Genomic DNA, 19,223 nt, shown 5'->3' on the forward strand with positions numbered 1-19,223 from the left:
GGCATCTCCTGCACTGCAGGCAAATTCTTTACTGCAGAGCCGCTAGGAAAGCCCTGAGGTGAGAAGTGAGGCGGGGTAAGTCCTGAAGTAAAGCTCCATCCTGAATCCCTGTGGATAGCTGTGTGCTCAGCCAGGACTCATGGCCAGTTTATGGCCAGAACTTGTCCTGCTACAGTGCCCGGCCCGTTCTCCTCCTGAGGGGGGACTGCAGCAGAAGGAATCCTGGCCTCCCTGGCGAGGGGCTGTAGGGCCCCCGTGTGCTACGGGGCTCTCCCTGCAGACTCTTCCCAGCTCAGGCCCCTGGCACCCTGACTGCAAAGTGGAGGAGATTGTACAAAATGTTCTGGGATTTCTGAAATTCAATTGTGAAAACAATACTCATTTTAGAAAATTGGAAATTACAAATGAGCAAAAACAAAAACAATTTAAAGTAATTAAAAACCACCCTTGCTAGGGAATGGGGGTAGGGGGAAATAGTTGTTTAATGGGAACAGGGTTTCAGTTTGAAAGTTCTGGAGATTGGTTGCAAATCAATGTGAATATACTTGAATAATATTGAATTATACACTTAAGTGATTAAGATGGTAAATTGTATATGTATTTTACTACAATTTTTTTTTTTAAGAAAGGATTAAGCCTAAAGGAAAAGAAAAAAAAAGTCACCTATAGCTTTAATCTCTAGAGGTAACCACCATATATAAGATAGGATGGGCAAATTTGAGAAGGGAGCTTGTGTAAAGAGGCTATGCAGAGGCTGACCTGCACATTGGGTGAGGACCCAATGTGGTCTCTGAAATGAGCTCCCCGGAGGCCTTGGGTGGGGTGGTGGCCAACGCCAGACTTCAGGCTGGAGCCTGCCGTTGTTCCCACAGACTTAACTGGACTCCCTGGAGCCTCTCTTAAGTGACGGTCAGAGCTGACGTGCTCCTGAGGCTTTGGTCAGTATTTATGAAGGGCCTACTATGGGCAGAGAAGCCCTGGGCAGATGGGGGAACACAGGGGAGGGGAGTTATCAGAAGACCTGGGCTCTTAGTGTAAATTTGATGTATGTCTCTCGACTGTCTCCATAGCACGTCAGTGGGTAGGTCCCATTTGTCATGAGTCACTGGTTACCATGGAAAATGGAAACAGCAGCTCTGGGCTCAGCCCTTGAGAAACGAGTGGAGGTGAAAAGGCCAGCCAGCAAGATCCCAGTCTCTCCGGGATGCAGCGTCTTCTGCAGCTTGCTCTGCTCTTCTGCATGGTCAGGGTGGTGGGGGAGGTGGGGTGCGCGGCAGCATTGCCGAGTGCCCAGTGCTACTCCCAGGAAATGAGTGCTGGCTCCTCTGGGGCTCAAGTCACCTCCTGTCCTGGCTACAGTCATACACATCCCTCCTCCTCCTTGTTTAAGAGGCTGGGGCTGCTCTGCTTCCCGTCTCCTCCTCTTCTGCTGTGATTCTGGGTGATGCTGAAGCCCACATGGACAGTCCACTGAGACCCTAGCATCCGCTCCTGGTCTTTCCTACAGCTCTGGACACTCTTCCCCACCCCGGCCTTTTGGTCCCGTGGTCACCTCCTCACTCCCAGGACCTCCAGGAGCATTTCAATTTCTGGAAGTGGGAGCTCTTGACCATGATTGCCTCCTTCCCGCTCTGTTGCTCTATAAGTGATAGTTATTCTTTAACCACGTCTAACCTTCCCGGTTCTCAGCTGCTCTTCTTTCTCCCAGTCCATCAGTTGCCTCTGCTCTTCACTTCTTTTCTGAGGGTCCTAGATACCATGGTCCATCACACACAACCCTCTCTACAAGTACTTCTGAAGGTCAGGTTGATCACCCTTTCCTTCTCAGAAAAAAAGGGTTTATTTTCTTTGGGAACTCACCAAGATGGGTGTTATCAACAAACAAAGCTACGTTTGCCCGCCCTTCTTTCTGTTAAAAAGTATCTGCTCAGGAAATATAAAGCATGCAGCACTTCACATCCACTCTTCTGTAGACAGATGGCATTTCCACATGAGTCCTGATGTCTGGGAGCCCATCTCATTTCATACACTTCTCAGTGTCTCCTTCTTCCTCATTCTTGTCTTCTAACAGATCCACCAGGTGTTCTTTGTCCCAAATCTTCCCTGTAGAGAGGAGCTGCCTTCTTGGAGGGCTCCCTAGTATTTCATTATCAACTGATTTGAGGGGAATCCCTCAGTGTGTGACTCTTGGTGGGAGACCAAACCCAGGCTCCTACTATTAATATAGAAACTGAAAGCGTTCTGGACACAGCATCACTGACATCACTGTGACCCATGACTTGTACTCAGGCAGCTGGATGGTCCCAGGTAGGAAGCAAGTGATGCTAAGACCCACGACCTCAGGGCAGCAGTGCTAATAGAGCATCCCATCCAGGCTGCCTTGGCTTCTGCCCATTTGCTCTTGGAAAGCCCAGGTTTTCCAAGAACTACTGTTATGAGCTCCCCAGAGCCTTTCAATAAATTCCTTTCCTGCGTAAGTTGGTCAGAGTTGTTTGCCATTGTTTGTAACCAAGAATCTTAACAGATCCATCCACCCCCTGCTGTGAAGGGTACAGACTCTGTTTGTTCTACTAGTGGTTGTCTACATATTCTTAAGATAAGCAGATATTATCACTGACTGTTCTAAAACCCCAAACTGCAGTCTGTAATACTGAATACGCCTTCTATTTTTAAAACACTTTTTTTTTTAAAGAGGCAAGAATGATGAGGACAGGCTTAAGGAATTTGATCCTAGAAATACATTTACGTTTTCTAAGCACTGTAGTGTGCTTCTTCTGACAAAGCAATAGGGTTTAGGTGGTGAGCAAGGACTCTGGTCAGGCTGCCTGGGTTCGAATCCTGACTCAAAAGTCAGACTGGGGACTTCCGTGGTTGGTGGTCCAGTGGCTAAGACTGTTTGCTCCCCAGGCAGGGGGCCTGGGTTCAATCCTTGGTTAGGGAACAAGGTTCCACATGCCACAACTAAAGATCCTGCATGCCGCAATGAAGACTGAAGATTCCATGTACCTCAACTAAGACCCAGTGCAGTCTAATTAATTAATTAATTTTAAAAAGTCAGTACGGCCTTAGGCCAAAGTCAGTCTGGATCGGAAGATACATTTCTAAAGAAAGGGTGTGCAACCTGCCTGCACAAACACAAGAGACTCAGAGGCTAACAATGACTGATGTATCCTTCCGGTGTCTGGGTCCGTAAGTCTACGAGGGTTAGTTTGAGGATGGTAGTTACTACATGTCCCCTTGTGTGGCCTCTTCAAATGCAACAGCTCAGCCTCACCTTCTTTCAAGCTTCTGCACAGGCAGAGTGGGACAGTTGGTGGGCCGCTCAGGAAGAGAGGCCGTGGCCAAACTGGGGGACAGTAAGGATTCAGGGAAGGCTGTACCTGGCTGGGTAAGAGTCCTCTGACTCCGGAGAGGTGGTCACAAGCTAGGACTAGACTGGAGGGCCTGGAAGCTGCTGCCACATTTTCTGGAACATCTGTAAGAGTACCTGGGATCTTCATTTATTTTTTTAATCTTTGGCTTTTATGGCCATGCCTGGTAGCATGTGAGATCTTAGTTCCCCAACCAGGAATCGAACCTGCATCCCCTGCATTGGAAGCTTGGAGTCAGGGAAGTCCCTCCCTGGGATCTTTTAATCTGACATTCAAGTACCTTCATCAGCTGTAAGCAATGTGGGCTTCATTCATTCAGCTAAGTACTGAGTACCATGTGCCAGGCACTGTATAAGGCGGGGGTGGGGAGCTGGGTGGACATACAGGCACTGGAATAAAACGGTTCTGACAGCTGGAACTCTGCGGGCACAGAAGATAGGCACCTGCCCCAGTGGAGGGCGGGCTTCCAGGAGGAGGCGAAGCTGCTCAGTGCTCAAAAGTTGTGGGAGTAAAAAAAAAAGTTGTGGGAGAAGGAGGCTGACTGGCCCCTGAACTGTGACCAGGAAAGGGTGGAGCATCTATAGTGACAGTTCCACCAAAACTGAATTTATTGGGGGGGGGACCCTAAACGGAACAGGGGGAGGAATGGACACTGGACAGGCAAAAACAATAGCAAAGCTGACTGCAGTCCAAGTTCTTCGCTGTCATTCTCTGGACTCTCCCTGGCTGCTCTTCCTGGAACTTGGACTTGAAACCTTCCCTCCAGTCTGTTTCCTCGTCTGTCTGGCCTTCAGGCACAGGCAGGATTATTTTTTGTTCCCATTTTATTAAATTTGGGGAAAAAATGAATTACACAAATAATCACTTCTATTCCCCACACCTAAATTAAATCACTATTTTTTGCAATTTGATATCTGTCATTTTCTGCACAAATACTCTCCCCCATCAGTGAATAATATTGGGTTGGCCAAAAATTTCCTTGGGGTTTTTCTGTAGGATTTTACGGAAAAACCTAGCGAACATTTTAGCCAACACAAAAGATTGTTTTCAATCATTTGCTTTATAAGAGAACTGCCTAGAACCATCTGGTAGAACGTCCATGGTTATGATGGATGGATGAAACTGACAATGCCTAAACTGTCTAATCAGTGTTATCATCACTAGAAGTGGTCGCTTAACCAGATGTTAAGTGCCTCCTAGAGGGATGAAAAAGAAGTACACCAACCCTAGGTCTTGCACAAAAAAACAAAAACTCCTCCCCCCAACTCCACCGAAGCTGAATGAAAGGAAGCCTGCAGATCTAACTGGCAGTTTACAAGATCGCTGAGGATGGCAAAGTATGCTCAAGACACCTTAACAATGCAGGCCAAATCCAGTATAAGGACAAACTCTATAAGAATTTGAAGAAACCTTAGTTTCTTCAACAAATAAATGGTATTTAAAAGGGAGTTTCTGGGACTTCCCTGGTGGTATAGTGGATAGGAATCTGCCTGCCAATGCAGGAAACACGGGTTCGATCCCTGGTCCAGGAGGATTGCACATACCACGGATCAGCTAAGCCCGGGCACCCCAACTACCGAAGCCAATGTGCCTAGAATGTGGGCACCCCAACAGGAGCAACCGCCTCAAGGAGATGCCCGCACACTGCAATGAAAAGTAGCCCCCACTTGCAGCAACGAAGACCTAAAGATAAAATAAAAGGGAGTTTCTATTACAGAGTAAGAAAACTTTTAAAAGACACATCAAATGTAACGCGTGGAAATGTTTAAATCCTAATTCAAACATGCCAATGGTAGTAAGACACTTCTGAGACAGAAAGCTGAACACAGACTAGATATTGCTATTGTTGTCATTTAGTTGCTTAGTCGTGTCCAACTCTTTGCAACCCCATGGACTGCAGCACACCAGGCTCCTCTGTCCATGGGATTTCCCAGGCAAGAATACTGGAGTAATCCTGACAGCATGTAGCAGTATTTAATAAAGTGTTTACAGGTGAAATCATAGGATGCCTGGAATTCCTATTAAAATACTCAAGCCAAAAAAATTTAAAAAGGAGAGGAAAAAAGTGGGGCAGGGAATAGCTGAAGAAAGAGTGGCAAAAATATTGAAGTGATTGAGGTGATGGGTAAAAGGGGATTCATTATATACTCTACTTAATAATGTATGCTTGAAAATGTCCATAAAATTTTTTTGAAAAATGTATTTGGCTGCGCCTGGTCTTAATTGCAGCATATGGACTCTAAGTTGTGGCATGTAGGATCTCGTTCCCTGATCAGGAATCAAACCTAGGCCACCTGCAATGGGAGGACGGAGTCTTAGTCACTGGATCACCAGGAATTCCCCATAATAAATTTTAAACCTGCAATAAGGACTCACATATTTGTGTTTTCCTAAGTGTGATCCTTTATCTCTAGGTGAGAAAAGTGGAATTCCTAAATTTAAGGAAGGAAAATCTTTACCTCAACAAGAAATCACCAAGTTTTTCTCCAGGTGTTTGTAATGAAGGGATTCAGGATATTCTGCCCCCAAATAAGCACCTTGGCATGCTGAACATTTTAAGCCAACTGCACTGGAAAAACAACAGGTGCAGAAAGGACTCCCTGACCTTCCCCTGAAGGTCATAAAACCCTCACATGAGAGGTGCATTCCCTCTGACCAGAGGGAAGGAGTATGTTTTCTCCAAGACTGAGGAACGCCAAGAGGAATCTGAACACAGAGGCCTTGCCGTTTCAGCTAGTTACACACTTATACTCCCTTCCATCCTATCACATTTTGTCACACCCTCCACTCTTCATCAGACATAGCAAAACACTCAGGTTTAACCAATTCTTCAGGTCATTTCATTATGAAGGCTCCTGGTCACATCAAACTTAAATAAATCTGTATTTTTTTATCTTGTTAATCTGCCTTTTGTTACAGGGTCCTAGCTAAAAATTTTGACAGGTAGATATCTTTCCTCTTCTTATAGTAACAAATTGCCTTCTCACCGATTTTCCCACAATCCTTAAACTCTTGTTGATATTTTAATTTCTGTTAATTTGATGGATAAAATGGTATCGTATAATTGTTTTAAATGATGTTTTCCTGGTGGTTGTACTTCTTCATTCTTTTTATACTACCTACATTTCTTCTGAAAGTTACTTTTCATATCCTTTGTCCATTATTTCCTTGCCTTTTTCTTATTATAGTTTTTCACCTGTTGTTTTTAGCTGCTCAGTTGTCCCTGACTCTTTGTGACCCCATGGACTGTAACCTGCCAAGATCCTCTGTTCATGGGATTTCCCAGGCAGAAATACTGAAGCAGTTTGCCATTTCCTTCTCCAGGGGATCTTCTTGACCCAGGAATCAAACCAGCGTCTCCTGCTTGGCAGGCAGATTCTTTACCACTGAGCCACCTGGGAAGCCCATAGTTTTGTCATATTCTGATACTCAGTTTTTATTATGTTACAAATATTGCTTCCCAATTTTTTCCTTATATTGTAAATTTTTTATGCAAGCTATCTTGCATCCAATGCTTTAAATTGTAACATGACCAAATCTGTCATAATTTTTTTGCCCTGTCATAATTTTGCTGTGTCTTGAGTGACACCCACATCCCAAGTTCTTATGCAGATGACACCACCCTTATGGCAGAAAGTAAAGAGTAACTAAAAATCCTCTTGATGAAAGTGAAAGAGGAGAGTGAAAAAAGTTGGCTTAAAACTCAATATTCAGAAAACTAAGATCACGGCATCCAGTTCCAGCACTTCATGGCAAATAGATGGGGAAACAAAGGAAACAATGAGAGACTTCGTTTTATGGGGCTTGAAAATCACTGCAGATGGTGACTGCAGCCATAAAATTAAAAGACACTTGCTCCTTGGAAGAAAAACTATGACCAACCTAGAAAACATATTGAAAAGCAGAGACATTACTTTGTCAACAAAGGTTTGTCTAGTCAAAGCTATGGTTTTTCCAGTAGTCATGTATGGATGTGAGAGTTGGACTATAAAGAAAGTTGAGCGCCAAATAATTGATGCTTATCAACTGTGGTGTTGGAGAAGACTCTTGGAGAGTTCCTTGGACTGCAAGGAGATCCAACCAGTCCATCCTAAAGGAGATCAGTTCTGTGTGTTCATTGGAAGGACTGATGCTGAAGCTGAAACTCCAATACTTTGTCCACCTGATTCGAAGAACTGACTCTTTGGAAAAGACCCTGATGTTGGGAAAGACTGAAGACAGGAGAAGGGGATGACAGAGGATGAGATGGTTGTCTGGCATTACCGACTCGATGGACATGAGTCTTGAGTAAGCTCGGGGAGTTAGTGATAGACAGGGAAGCCTGCTGTGATGCAGTCCATGGGGTTGCAAAGAGTTGGACATGACTGAGCAACTGAACTGAACTGATCATGGATTTTAATAAGAATGCTTAATTTTTTGCCATCAAATGTTTATCTTACATTTTCACACATACGGTTTATCTAAAATAATATGGTATTTTCTTCCTTTAGTCTATTAGTCTGACCTTGACTTACTTGAAACATCTTACATTTCAGAGATAAATACTATTGGTCAACATTCTTTTACTATCTTCAGTCAAGTTGTTATTGTTGTTTAGTCACTAAGTCAAGTACCAAATCTAAAATATGTAGGCAAGTCTTTCTTACTCTTCTTTTTCCCCTAATTTGGGACTTTCTGGAGCTAGGACAGGGCGGGGTCCCTTACCCAGGGCCATGTTTTCTCACTCCCCAAAACACACACGTGACTCAAGTTTCTCTTTTTAAAATCCCAATGTGGGTATAATTCCTAAAATTTTGATCCGTCACTACAGGGCCTAATGGTACAAATGACTGTTGAGAGAGCACATATTAAAGATGACTTAAAGAAAGTAGATCATATTAAGCAACTGAGGATGTAAATCAATGGCCTTGGATGAGTTTCTTAACTTCTGTGCGCCTCAATTTCCCTAAATGTAAAATGAAACCAGTAAAATTCTGAGTCACAGATTTGCTTTGAAAAGCCCACAATAAACTGCATGAAAAACAACCAGTACAATGCCTAGCACACATAGAGGTATTAATGTTTTAGCTGTGAACATTACTGAAACAGAGCAGAACCTTATGGTCCTTGCCCTCCACGACATCTGCCTGCCTTTTGTCTGTGGAAAAACTTTAGACAAAGAATAATTTTAATCAGAAAAGTGAGAAAATGCAGAAACAAAGGAAGACAGTCAAGGAGACCAAATAATAATAGCTTCGTCATTAAGCAAAGTCAAGGATCTTTAGCTCCTTCTCAAGGGCTAGAGATAAATATTTGAGCCATATCTTGTGAGCCATCCTACGAATACTGAAACCCTCCCACCAGGTGGAAGAAGTTAACTACATGGCGCCCATGATATAAGCTGCCACAATTTCAAGAACTGGTTTCACTGAAATAATAACAGACTGACCCTGGAACTAAAGACTAACTACTTAAAACACTGAAGATGACCACGGTCACACCACCACCAACCAATTTCAAGATGACTGTCTCTGTTTTCTGTGTTTAACCCCGTCTCTTTGTCTATAAAACCGATTGCCCTCTGACTGCTTGGTGGGCTAGTGGGGGTGGTGAGGGGGTGGGGGTCGCGGCAGTCAGCCTATGGATAGGTATCTGCCTCCTCCTCCTCCCCGCCTTGCCAGCATCCAAAATAAAGCAAGCTTTTCTTTCCACCAAATTTGCCTCTTCGCTGGCTTTTGGGCAGCAAGCAGAACCATACTTTTGGTTACATTACTGTCACTAACTGCTTTGACGGCAGCTTCAGACGCTGGTGAGCAGCGAGGGGAAATTCCCCAGGGTCAAGAGGCCAACTGCCAGTTTGCGGTCTCCACTCCGCCTCACGTTAGGCCCCTGCCTCCTTCTAGGCTTGAAAAATGGCGGATAATACGACCACGCCGCAGTGACTAGGTGGCTGCCTAACCGGATTAAAGGACGTGAGCTCCTGGAACCTCCCCTGACTCACCTGCCCGCAAAGAGTGACTGTTTCTATGGCCCGTGTTTACTTTTCACAGCTCCACCAATAGTAAGTACCTAGCTTGTGATCGCCCGCCATCCCCGCACGTATGGGACCCTTCGCCTACTCTACTCCGCTCACCCCACGCCCTGCCGCCAGCAGACGGCGGAGGCGGCAACTTCAAACTCACGGCCGGGAGACCGACCGACCATTCACCCGTGTAAGAGGCGCCAAGAACAAAATGGCCACCCTGCGCGCAGGCGCAGTACGTGCCGCGCGCTGGCTGGTGACCCCGCCCCCAGACTCGCTCGCCGCCCGCCCCTCCCAGGGCGGCTGGGGTGGGGCCTGAGGGCAACACGGACTCTGATTGGGCAAGGCCTAGTCACGAGGGCGCCATTCTCTTCCGGGCTGTGTGCCGCCAGGGTCTAACGGTGTGGAGCGGTGGCTGGGACCGTTCCCTCTGCTCATCTGCAGGTCCTGTATGCGGCAGCTTCCGGGGCTTGCAGTCCCAGCTGGCCGCGTCTGGAAGCCCTCTAGGGGCGATCGTTTTAAGGCGAGGAGAACGTGTCTGTGACTACCCTGTGCGGGTTAATTTTGGAAGTGATGGTTAAGGGTCCTGGCTTGAGTCTCCTTTATTTATGTTGTTAATTTTGATGGGAGCCCAGCTGGAAGCTGCTCCAGTTAACAATGAGTTCTCAGTCTGGAGAGTTAAAGTCACTTGTATTGTAGGTACTAATTTTGTTCCGCTTTGGGGGCTTCAATTTGAGCAGTCGGTAGTGAAGTTACAAATTTTAAAGAGCATCCAAGTTATCTGAAAACGTGTGGTGAATGGAGCAGAATGAGAGGAAACTGTTGCAGGAGCTTATCTTCTCCGTATAAAGTATACCCAGAGTGTATATTCTGCAAGGCCTTGTCTTTAAAATTTGTTTCTTTAAAGCAAAGCTGAAAAACAACCAAGGAAAGCAATTTGAGTACAGACTCCTACATCTACATTTTTACAGTTTTTCCCATTCTTTTATGGTTGCTCACCCACAGCTAATTTGACTGCAGTTTTTAAGCATTATCAAGTGTGTCCAAAGCGTTCAAATTTGTTTTCATAGATTCAGTAACTTTTTGAATTAATTTTATTTTTTATATGACACTTATTATCTAATTGAAATTGCAATATACTGGTCATAAACAGACTTTCAAGCAAAGAGAGCTGAAGCTTATTAAAGATTATTTCTGCTCATGGGGGACAGAAATGCCCAGGTGTACTGAGAAGATGCTGTGAAAGTGCTGCACTCAATATGCCAGCAAATTTGGAAAACTCAGCAGTGGCCACAGGACTGGAAAAGGTCAGTTTTCATTCCAATCCCAAAGAAAGGCAATGCTGAAGAATGCTCAAACTGCCGCACAATTGCACTCATCTCACACGCTTGTAAAGTAATGCTTAAAATTCTCCAAGCCAGGCTTCAGCAGTACGTGAACTGTGAACTTCCAGATGTTCAAGCTGGTTTTAGAAAAGGCAGAGGAACCAAAGATCAAATTGCCAACATCTCCTAGATCATCGAAAAAGCAAGAGAGTTTCAGAAAAACATCTATTTCTGCTTTATTGACTATGCCAAAACCTTTCACTGTGTGGATCACAATAAACTGTGGAAGATTCTAAAAGAGATGGGCATACCAGACTGTCAGGAAGCATTTAACAAGAGGCTTCCTGTGTGCTGTTTTGGATCTGTCAGGAACCCTCTGGCCTTTATTGATTCCTGAATATTCAGGAATTAAGAGGAGAGGCACGCCTTTCCTGGGGCTGAGGAATCCAGGCATTTCTCAATACGGTGAAAAGTACCCTTTTCCTTTTTATGAGCCATACGGTAAAAGGTGATTGTTTCCAACTCTCTTTGATAGGGATCCTCTTATGTTTTGTAAGTCTGGAATTTTAATCTTTGTCTTTGCTGAGAGTAATCACCTTGTTTGCCATGTTGATTAAAACACCTTTGCTCCATCAGAGCTTTGGTCCCCGTGTCTGTCTTTCTTGCTTTCTATTCCTTCTTTCTGTCTTTCTCTCTCTCTATTTCTGGCTAATTCCTTGGAGCGCAGAGGCCCGCTGAGCTCACTTTCTTGCCCGGGCTTCTAAGACTCTCTCTCGAAGGCACACTGCCTTCACCCACTTGAGAGGGCGCCCGGTGCCTACGTGCAGCAGCGCGAGCCCTAAGAACAGGACTGTATTTGGTTTCCTCGTAAACCAGGAGATATCAGCCTCTTTCTCTCTCTTACTCTCTGGGCCACCAGGTTCTGGTCCATTAAAGGACCAACACCAGACCACCTAACTACCTCTTAAGAAACCTGTATGCAGGTCAGGAAGCAACAGTTAGAACTGGACATGGAACAACAGACTGGTTCCAAATAGGAAAAGGAGTAGGTCAAGGCTGTATATTGTGACCCTGCTTATTTAACTTATATGCAGAGTACATCATGAGAAATGCTGGCCTGGAGGAAACAGAAGCTGGAATCAAGATTGCCGGGAGAAATATCAATAACCTCAGATATGCAGATCACACCACCCTTATGACAGAAAGTGAAGAAGAACTAAAGAGCCTCTTGAAAGTGAAAGAGGAGAGTGACAAAGTTGGCTTAAAGCTCAACATTCAGAAAACTAAGATCATGACATCCGGTCCCATTACTTCATGGGAAATAAATGGGGAAGCAGTGGAAACAGTGGCTGACTTTATTTTTCTAGACTCCAAAATCAGTGCAGGTGGTGACTGCAGCCATGAAATTAAAAGACGCTTACTCCTTGGAAGGAAAGTTATGACCAACCTAGATAGTATAATAAAAGGCAGAGACATTACTTTGTCAACAAAGGTGCATCTCGTCAAGGCTATGGTTTTTCCAGTGTTCATGTATGGATGTGAGAGTTGGACTATAAAGAAAGCTGAGCGCTGAAGAATTAATGCTTTTGAACTGTGGTGTTGGAGAAGACTCTTGAGAGTCCCTTGAACGGCAAGGAGATCCAACCAATCCATCCTAAAGGAGATCAGTCCTGAGTTTTCATTGGAAGGACTGATGTTGAAGCTGAAACTCCAATACTTTGTCCACCTGATGCAAAGACCCTGATGCTGGGAAAGATTGAGGGCAGAAGGAGAAGGGGATGACAGAAGATGAGATGGTTGGATGGCATCACCGACTTGATGAACATGGGTTTGGGTGGACTCCGGGAGTTGGTGATGGACAGGGAGGCCTGGCGTGCTGCAGTTCATGGGGTCGCAAAGAGTTGGACACGACTGAGCGACTGAACTGACCTGTGAGTACCATGTAGTAGCCCGTTAGCCATATGTGCTTTGCATCTCTTAGGTATCAAGTTAATAACTCCTGTTTGGAATTGAGATGGTCATTTAATCCTTTCACAGACATAACTTGGTGTGACATAGTTAAGTAGACAGATAGGAGAGCAACTACTGTTCTGTGCTGTCCACATTATGGTGCATTAACTCTCTATACCAGTCAGGTCCAAAAAATTTCCTGATGAATGTAACTTTTGTTTTGAAACCCAGACTGTATTAGCTCAGAGGAAAATAGGAGTAGTCACATTATACTTTCCTTAAACTGAAATGCACATGATATGATTTTAGACTGTTCACACCGGCAACCCTTCGTCCTTCCTCTTTAAAATGTGTTGCCTGTAACAGTTTGCTTTGATTGGTGCAGAATATGGTAGTATTATCACAGTTAGATTAACTTTTAAGCTAACAGGCCCTACTATTGGCTCCTCAAAATTATTTAATTTAATCTCCAGCCCCTTTCACATGCCTTCCCTGATCCCATGTCATTCCTATGCCTGATGAACTGGTTCTTCTGTTTGCTTATAAATTTTGTTCATAACCAATAATGCTGATCACATTTTATTGTAGTTACTCATCTCTTCCTGTGATGTGGATTGAGATCTGTATGTGTAATCAGTTATGTTTTATGTTTTGCTGGGCCTGCCATGATATCACAGATGTATGGGTGGCTGAAAAAAACAGAAATTTACTTTCTTACAGTTCAGGAGGCCAGACAGCAAAGATCAAGTTGTTGGCACATTGGTTACTTCTGAGGCACCTCTCCTTGACCTGTAGATATCTGACCTATCGCTGTGTTTTCATAAGGTCATCCTTCTCCCATAGTTCTTCATTTTTGGCTTTTGTATATGGTGAGTCTTCTCTCAGTGTTCTGCTAAAATTTTCATCTTTAGTCACTGAGTTTTATAATACCATGCCCAATTTTTAGTGGTTCTGGATGGGAATTGATGGTGTAATTGGGAAGCCTGAGGTCCAACCTTGGGGGCCTGACTCTCATTCTTGAGTGTGTTTCAGGTACCAGTGTGGGTCCCGCTCTTTTGGTGTTCTGCAGAGCTCAGTCATGTCTGACTCTTTGTGACCCTATGGTTGGACTGTAGCCCTCCAGGCTTCTCTGTCCATGGGATTCTCCAGGCAAGACTACTGGGGTGGATAGCCATTTCCTACTCCAGGGGAGCTTTCCAATTAAGGGATGGAAACTGCATCTCCTGCATCTCCTGCATTGCAGGTGTATTCTTTACTACTTAGCTATCAAGGAAGCCCCCCTTTAGTGTTTTATTTGTGTGCAGAGATTTGGGATTCCACAGGCACATGGAGCCACTCAGACAGTAGTTGATTTGGTGTATTTTCTTAGGTGGTAGCTTGCATAGGTTTTAGAAACCTAGATTCTTTCCTGTAGAGATTCTGATTTTAAAGCTCTAAGTGAAGTCCCAAGAATTTTTCCTCTTTTTTTCTTAGGCAAGCATGCCAGGTAATCCTGGGGCTGGTGAGCCTTTTACTGCACACTGAGAAATTCGCACTCAGAAATCAGCGCAGATGCTAACACGTGGGCCTGAGCAGACCTTGCACTTGCTGACTGTGCAGTGTGACTGCCACCTCCTGGCCACAGGGGAGACATCTCTTTATTGTTGCTTGTTCTCTAACTCAGTTGGTAAAGAATCCGCCTGCAATGCAGGAGTCCCTGGTTCAATTCCTGGGTTGGGAAGAACCCCTGGAGAAGGAAAAGGCTACCCACTCTGTTATTCTGGCCTGGAGAATTCCATGGACAGTTCATGGGGCTGTGAAGGGTCAGACTCGACTTTCATTTTCACTTTTTAACTTTCCTCCTCCAGGTTGTTGTCCTTTTAGAAGAATAATAGGAAGATTATTACTGCTCCAGGAAATAAAATCAAGAAAAAAAAAGTTTCTTGGTCCCCTTTGCTGAGAAGTTAATATCACCACGTAGGAAGGGAGCCACAGGGGCCAAATTTCCAAAAGACAGGAGGAGTGCCAAGCTCAAGGACCATGAGAAGAGGGTTGAGATTTTTTTTAATTATTTCAAAATAAAAGGTTGAAATGACAGTGAATTTTTTTGTCTTAGATGTGTGTATATAGTCAGACTTAGGAGCAGTTACTCCCACAGATGAATTTGTTATTTTCATTCTCAGCAAGTCTGTGTGGTAGTAATTGATTAGGTAGCTTTTCATTTAGATTCTAGAAAAGAAACCTTGTGTCCTACACAGGCTAAGGGGAGAGGAGCCTTTCCCTGGGGGTGGAGGAAAATGAGCAGGATCATGAGGATGACAACAAAGGCTGAGAGGAAGAGGAAGGTCAGAAAGACTGAAACCACATTGCAGGTGGATTCTTTACCAGCTGAGCCTCCAGGGAAGATCCTGGTATGGACTGCAGCATACCAGGCTTCCCTGTTCTTCACTGTCTCCCAGAGTTTGCTCAAATTCATGCCCTTTGAGTCGGTGATGCTGTCTAACCATCTCATCCTCTGTCACCCTCTTCTTCTTTTGCTTTCAGTCTTTCCCAGCATTATACCATAGCCTGGATCTGCTCCCATGGCTTGGACCACAGAGAGTTCGGTGCTTTATTTGATGAGTTAGATGCACAATACAGAAGCGTGTTCTGCTCCACGGGACTGAAGTGGCTGAGTCATGGTGTAGTCCTAAGGCAGTTTTTGGAACTGGTGGAAGAAATTGACTTTTTCATGTCCTCTGGAGGAGAATCTGTGCCTCAGCTTACGAGCAGAGATTGGGTCAGAGACTTTGCCTTTTTGGTCGTCATTGTGACACATCTAAACATGTTGGCTATTTCTCTAGAAAGGCATTCACAGGTGGTGACACAAATGTATAATTCAGTTGACTCATTTCTGGTGAAATTGTGTCTTTGGGAGACTCATTTGGCACAGAACAACCTGGCCCACTTTCCTATGCTGGAGTTAGTTTCTGAAAATGAAAATGATGGCCAGAACTACATTCCTCAAATTAAAGAGTTGAAGACTAAATTCCAAAAAAGGTTCTCCAATTTCACACTTTATGAGAATGAACTAATACTGTTCAGTTCCTCTTTCTCAATTAGGATTCATAATGTGAATGAAGAACAACAAATGGAAGTTAGTGAATTGCAGTGCAATACTACACTGAAAGCCAAATACCACGATGTTGAAATTCCAGAATTCTACAGATATCTTGGGAATGGTTACCCTAAATATGAACACCATTGTGCAAAGATTCTGTCCATGTTTGGAAGTACTTATGTTTGTAAGCAGCTCTTCTCTGTTATGAAACTAAAGAAAACCTAAATGTGGCTCCCAGTTAAAGGATTCAAGGATGAATTCTCTGCTGTGTGTTGCAACACAAGGTCTACCGCCTGTTGTTGACTGACATCTTGAGGAATAAGAAAGGAATGTCAGATTTTGAATTTCAAATCTGAAGAGTAATAAATTATGGAAATTTGAACAGTTGTTTCTATTTCCAAATTATATATTTTTTCAATGTCAAATTTAAAGTGCAATCTCTGGCATTGTATATTTGTACCTTATAGCATGTAAAAATAACATGTGATTATATCCTGGCAGTTTATTTTTTTCTATTCTTTGCCTTCCTAGCACTTAGACTATTCAAATTTGTAAACCTCTGCCCTAAAGGCAGCCACACTTTCCTTTAAGGTACTTGTGAACCAGGGTGTCAGCTGGAAGAATAGAATGTTTAGACACCTTGTGCAACCCTATCCCGTAGGAAAACAGACATACCGAACTGACTGAGGGGCTCAGGCCAGGTGTGCACTCATGGGCCTTCACCAGAGTAAATTCTCTGGGCATCACATGAGCCACAGGCTGATTTCCAGGGGTGGGATTCCTCTTCCATTCTGCCAGGCTCTGAGAAGGCCAGAGAACCACCATGTCGTCCAGGGAAGGAGAGGCAGATGGCATCAGTGACCCTCAGGACAGCCTCCCAGTGGAGGTCCTGGCCACTAAGGAGGGAAAACTCAGCTGGACAGTCACCGTGGAGCAAAGGAGGATAGAGGCTGTAGGACAGGTCTAACCCCATGGCTCCAGTCTTGGCTGGGCCATCACTGCTCCCCAGAAGTCTTCCATTTCTCTTGTCCTCATGACCCCCTCTTCTCCTCAGAAGCCAGACCGTTCTCTCACTCTCATTTGGTAACATCACCTACTAAATAAAGCCGTAGAACCCCTCCCCTCCCATCACCTGTATACTCTTGGTGGATCTGCAGCCTCCTCCCCTCCTAAGGTACCTTCCTTCTGCCCCTGGCTGATCTCCACCCCTCACTGAACTCCAGTCTCCATCCCCTGCCTCTTTAGGGCTTTCCTCCATCTTCTACCTTTCTGTATTTCTGGGATTATTTTTTGTACTGGCTCCTTCCACCAAAATTAGACATGACCATGGAGGACTTCCCTGGTGGTCCTGTGGCTAAAAGACTGCATTCTCAGTGCCAGGGGCCCTGGTGTGGGGTCTTCTAAGCTCATTCACTGTTCATTGTTGTGGTTTAGCTGCTAAGTCGTGTCCAACTCTTTTGTTACCCCATGGGCTCTAGCCTGTAAGTCTTCTCTGTCCGTGGGATTTCCCAGGCAGGAATACTGGAGTGGATTGCCATTTCCTCCTCCAGGGAAGTCATGATCTCTAAGAGTTGTTTGTACACCCATGTTCACAATAACTAAAATCCAAGTGTCTCTCAATGGATTGATGGATAAACAAAATGTGGTTTCATACATATGATGGAATATTAGTCATCCCTAAAAAGGAAGAAAGTTTTGACACATGCTACAAATTTATGAGCCTGAGAACATTATGCTAAGTGAAATAAACCAGACTAAAAAAAAAAAAAACCACCAAACCCAGTATGATTTTACTTCTTTGAGATGCTTAGAGTAGTCAAAAATCACAGAAGCAGGAAGTTGAACAGTGGTTGCCAGGTCTGTGGGGAGGGAAGCTGGGGAGTTCTTGTTTCATGGGTATAGAGTTTCAGCTTTATAAGATGAAAAGAGTTCTGGGGATAGTTGGTGGTGATAATTGCATAACATTATGCAATAATGCAATAACGTATTTCATAACATCAAACTGTGCATTGAAGAAAATTAAGACGGTAAACTTTGTTGTGTGTATTTTATCACAATAAAAACATCTAAGGAACAAACCCCTAAACTTCTCACCTAACATGGGACCACAGAGCCCCATGTAATAGGGGCTACCTTGTCTCTCTGATCTCTACTTCAGTCCCCATGGCACACCAGATATTTGCCTTCTTTTTGTGCTTTGAGTCTTTTGACATGGCTGTTCTGCTGCTTAGAGTACTTCTCTCCAGTTCTTCTGACACTCGGATCAGAGCTTAAATGTTGCCACTTCAGAGAAGCCTCCCCTGACCTATCTTAGAATGACCACCTCCACCTGGTCTACCTCGTCACTCCTTGTTTTGTCTTCACTCAGGTGATGCTCTTACTCCCCAGATGTTCTGTCCTCCGTGCATCATATCAGGAGGCATGTGTTGTCCATCTGCCCCTTTCCAGGCCATGTGCACATTGGTCATTTGGTTAAGATGATTTTTGTCAGGTTTCTTCATTATAAATCACTTCTTTAGGGACTTCCCTAATGGTCTAGTGGTTAAGACTCCATGTTCCCAATGCAGGGGCCCGAGTTTGATCCGTGGTCAGGGAACTAGATCCCACATGCCGAAACTAAGACCTCGCACGGCCAAATAAATAAATTGATATTTTAAAAATAAAGTTACTCATCTTTAAGTATCTTATGGAGAGATACTTTGCAATTCTCTAAATATCCTATTTCTTTTTTTTACATTAAAAAATTTTTTAAAAATATCCTATTTCTTATCCTACTTCTTCCCCACCACTCACCATCTGTCACTAACTCTTGCCTGACACAGTTCAGTCGCTCAGTCGTGTCCCAGCTCTTTGTGACCACATGGACCACAGCATGCCAGGCCTCCCTGTCCATCACCAGCTCCCAGAGTTTACTCAAACTCATGTCCATTGAGTCGGTGATACCATCCAACCATCTCATCCTCTGTCGTCCCCTTCTCCTACTGCCTTCAATCTTTCCCAGCATCAGGGTCTTTTCAAATGAGTCAACTGTTCGAATGAGGTGGACAAAGTATTGGAGTTTCAGCTTCAACATCAGTCCTTCCAATGAACACCCAGGACTGATCTCCTTTAGGATGGACTGGTTGGAATTCCTTGCAGTCCAAGGGACTCTCAAGAGTCTTCTCCAACACCACAGTTCAAAAGCATCAATTTTTCAGCACTCAGCTTTCTTTATAGTCCAACTCTCACATCCATACATGACTACTGGAAAAACCATAGCCTTGATGAGTTGGACCTTTGTTGGCAAAGTAATGTCTCTGCTTTTTAATAGGCTGACACAGTTATTACCAGGGTATTTGCCAAATGGTGATTTTCAGTTTTCCTCATTTTACATTTATGGGTTAGAATCTACTATGAGAAAGGATTTTCCCCTCCACTCTCCTTTGTTTTATTTTATTTATTTATTTTTTATTTTATTTTTATTTTTGGCCACACTACTTGGCTTGCGGGACTCTTAG

Source organism: Muntiacus reevesi, chromosome 3 (assembly GCF_963930625.1).
Source record: "Muntiacus reevesi chromosome 3, mMunRee1.1, whole genome shotgun sequence".
NCBI lineage: Eukaryota > Metazoa > Chordata > Mammalia > Artiodactyla > Cervidae > Muntiacus > Muntiacus reevesi.